The 4,266-nt window shown below is 30.8% G+C and overlaps 1 long non-coding RNA gene across 1 annotated transcript; it reads right to left on the minus strand.

Moving 5' to 3' along the window:
* Nucleotides 1–341: 341 nt before the first annotated feature.
* Nucleotides 342–4,060, minus strand: LOC139844839 (uncharacterized). The gene is made up of 4 exons (XR_011758111.1): nt 3,850–4,060; nt 2,542–2,772; nt 931–1,070; nt 342–768 (listed from the first exon to the last, which is right to left on the minus strand). It is a non-coding gene; the product is annotated as an uncharacterized lncRNA (long non-coding RNA).
* Nucleotides 4,061–4,266: the final 206 nt, after the last annotated feature.

A 4,266-nucleotide genomic window follows, 5' to 3' on the forward strand; every position in this document is an offset into this window, starting at 1 on the left:
TTTAATTATGTTATGTTATATTCATTTATGCTATACTACGTATTTATTTTAATCGCATATAAGAGATATTATAGCAATTTTTAATATCTATTGGGAAGATTCTCCTCTCTTATAAGACGTAATATTTGTGTATGTAAACTACTTGATCTCAATATCTATCCTTTATATACCAACTAGCTTTAAAAGCCTGTGAGTTGCGCGGTGTCTTAAAAATTTAGTATAATAATACATTAATGTTGTTCAGATTATATGCGTTATACATTAAGTACGCAAGTGAACGTATTTTGCTACATTTGTAACACATGAAAAAGATGCAACCTGCAAATTCGCTAGCTATTATATTAACACCAAAAGTATCAAGTATATAATTAAGTACATCACCAAAAGTTGGCTAACTTAAAGATTGTTATACACAAACCACATACTAAATGCGACATCAAATTGTTTATTTTGCATATAGAAGGAACTTTGCTTAGTAACAACGTGTAGATAAACAAACAACCTAAACAATAACCTTATTACTTTCATCTTGTAACATAACAAATAAAAGTTTGATGCGTTTGAATCCAATAAGACATTTTTCACCAGCCTTGTATTTATTTGATTTGACAAACTTAGTCCAGCCAGAAGACACGTACAAATTTAGTTTTTTTTTTCCTGTTCTTCCTCTTTCAGACCCCATATATGAATAACTTTTTGAAGATCATAGCATTCATAGTGTCCACCATTTATTAGTTCCGGAATTTGAAGAAACTCTTTTGGAAGTCGCTACAACACAAGAGTATGGATTTTGTTAAAAAGTGCTTAAATGTTTGTAAATAAGGTGCATTAAATATTTAACCTTATAAAATGTACTTATCAAATTTAAGTTAATATTATATAACTGTTAACGGTTAAAATATAGAATGTCGCTTATCATAAGTAACTTACCCAAGTGTTACCTTTGAGGATGTTGAACCATACCCACGCAATGTCACCACCAGTGTATAAATGATTGTAATTGTCAGCAGAACTTGTTGGATCATGAACATTAGAAGTCGTATGAGTGGACATGTTGTGGCTGTTCAATTCTACAATTATTGAAACATTTGTTAGGAATGCAAAAGATCAATGAAACATTTTATTAACAGTACCAGCAAGTAGAGATCAGCACAATTCAAAGCACTATCAATTAAGCACATTCCTGGGAGCTAACGTATTGTCCATCAGTTACCTATTAAGCCTGAATTATGATTTTTAACTCGATTTTCAACCGACTTCATTTGATTCCAGTGAGTAAAGCCTAGGAAACTTTCTGCCCAGATTTAATTCTCTATTCGGGAGCCTTGTCATTCTAGAAGGACGTATTATTACCTTTACCCACTTTACGGATTATAGAGATTAAAAATCGGCCGCCGATTTTCTCTGTTTCTAGACCACTTTTTCATATGCTTTTTCATGTCGCGGAGAGTAGTTTGCAAAACTGCAAAATATTTATATTTGCCTTTGCTTTCTAGAATCCCAGAGCCCCTTTGTGAACTTACAATCTAAAACTTAATCAAAAATTTACCATAGAAACTACAATTTCAAACACCAAAAATACATCCAAACAACGTATGTAACAACACTTGATGCAATTTGCACGCAATGAGAATATAGAACTTAATATTGATAAAACAAAAACACGAATTGCAATCTATTAGATTGTAGACTAAAATAAATATATGCAATGGTAGACTTTAGTGACTTGAGATCTTTTATAAAATGTCTTGACCCAACCCAACCCAACTCATTCAACTCGTCTATGAAAGTTGAACCTTTTAGACCCAAACCCGTTTTGACTTGGTTTATAATTTTGATGTTCTATATTCGATAACTTTAGACTCAATTTGTAATGGTAATGGTGTTCTACATCTTGTAATGGTAATGGTGTTCTACATCTCACGAAACATGAAAGATCATTTTTTGATTCCAGCATCCGAACTCGCATTCTAATGTGATATCACAAATACTTTTTTTTGCCACATCCTCTATTTACCAAGAAAAAAATAGGTTTGACATACATTCACTACCTCACCACCTATAATGATAGTAATCAAACCGCCTAAATCTAATATTTTATGCCATGTTACTAATATACGGAGTAGTTTTCAAACAAAATTAAATACAATAGTAAATTAAGGAAATGGACATAGTGAAATGATGGGTCATAAGTTCATACCAGTTTTGATTCACATATAGGAAACGATATGCTAAGGAAAGAAAAAAGTTAATTGTTGCATGAAATCATCACAAGGATACATTCCATTTTTTTTTTTTTTTCTATTTCTACCTACTTCAATATATAGTTAGAATGCGGAGAAGATGATGTTAGACTATGAGTTAGAATGTTAGAATGTCAGATATTATATACCCTGAGGTATACAAGTTAGGTGTATTACTCCATTTGTAAAGAACACTTACAGTTTCTTAGTCTCTTATTTTTTGGTAGATTAGTACAATAGTTTCAATATATGCAGCAATGAATGTACTATAAACTTATAAAAGGTAGTAAAAAAACACCTCATATTATTGTAACCGAATGAAGTTGTGTTGCTACAAACTTTTGGGTCTCACTTAAATGTATTATCCGCGAGCTCAAACTTGATTCCTTAAAGCCCGAACATCAATAAACGTTTCTTTTCACATCCTTCATAACTGCAAAGTAAAAGAACTTCACTTGTTGTTCCGGTTTCAGGTGCTACTGCTTCATCAACCACTTTCAACTTCTCGTCATTGCATTTAACTGAACCTCTGCTCATACAAAGACATACACACACAAAAAAAACCCTGCATTTATAACGAAGTGATTCAGAGAAAATATTTTAGCATAGAATACATTTGCTAATATTAAAGGAAGTGTATAGGTTAATAATATTACGATTATCTTCAAAAGAATGTCGAGTTTTTCGACATTAATGATGGACTCATTGATGTTACCATTGCAGGAATCGGTTGTTCGGGACTGTTGTGATATTTAATAGTTGTGAAACTATTAACTTTCTAATTTCTAGATTTGAAGTAGGTATCTGAAGTATTTACAATCAAAGTCAAAGCATGAGAGTTTATTTATTATTATAAGCAAACTATAAAAAAACCAAAAAATTACAATTACAATTCATTCCATGAAATAAAATTTCATTTAGTATAGAGCAGTTATCTACCCACATCTCCTATGTGCTCAACCCAAACCAACCAATTTTACCAAACCATACCAGACGTATAATCAAGGATGTACACATTGAAGTAAAACTTAACTTATGGAACCAAACCCTGCAACAAAAGTACTACTCGGAAATAAACTTCTAATCCACCTACAATTGAAGTTTTAAAACCACTAAGTAATCTACTTTCAACCGAAAATTAATGCCCAAAAATAAATAAAAATCCTTATACATCATACAGGGTCTCAAAATAGTAGCGTATATATTGCTCTCTCCACACAGTTAAAATTCACCTAGTTTATTTGATAAGTACTCAAAATGTTATCAATAATATCTCGTGCATAACAATATGTTAAACATTGCTATAGTTCACTGTACAAAAAAAAAAAAAAAAAAAAAAAAAAAAAAAAAAAAAACTATTATTTATGGCAATTGAACTACAATCAAACTATTGATATAATACCAGTGGAAAATTTATAAATTGGCAATGAACTATCAAATCGAATTATTGTTAAAAAAAAATTTGGTCCACTGGTATAATTTATTCCATCAGTAAAATTGCATTATTTCAGGTCAGAATAATCAATTTTAGTACATACGATAAATCAATATAAACCCTGTAACATACAAATTAGTATCAATTATTGAACTGAAGTGGTAAGAATACCTTGTGTGAGATGATGACGACGGCTATGGTTCTCGTACTGATTGAACATGACGTTGATGTTGTATCAACGATGTTAATGATAAATTGAAATCGCTAGTTGATGATATCGATTTTTATGCCAGGATTTGAGTTGATAAATTTATTTAAAGAGGTTGAATTGAACCCTAAATATGAATTAGAGGCCGAACTGGTGAAAGAGATGAGTTTGATTCTTCAGTTTTTTTTAATCGAATTTCAAAATGGGGATTTTTTTTTTTTTTTTTTGATGAAAATGGACGCGTGTAATTTTGTCAAATTTAGCGGTGAATAAAATGTTTAAAAATGAGGGAATAACACGTGTCAAATGCATATAGTTTATATAAGGTTATATATACCGGTGAAATGACCCGTGAAATCACGAGTTTATACTTTAGGTAT

The sequence above is a fragment of the Rutidosis leptorrhynchoides genome, chromosome 4, assembly GCF_046630445.1.
Source record: "Rutidosis leptorrhynchoides isolate AG116_Rl617_1_P2 chromosome 4, CSIRO_AGI_Rlap_v1, whole genome shotgun sequence".
NCBI classification, from domain to species: Eukaryota; Viridiplantae; Streptophyta; class Magnoliopsida; order Asterales; family Asteraceae; genus Rutidosis; species Rutidosis leptorrhynchoides.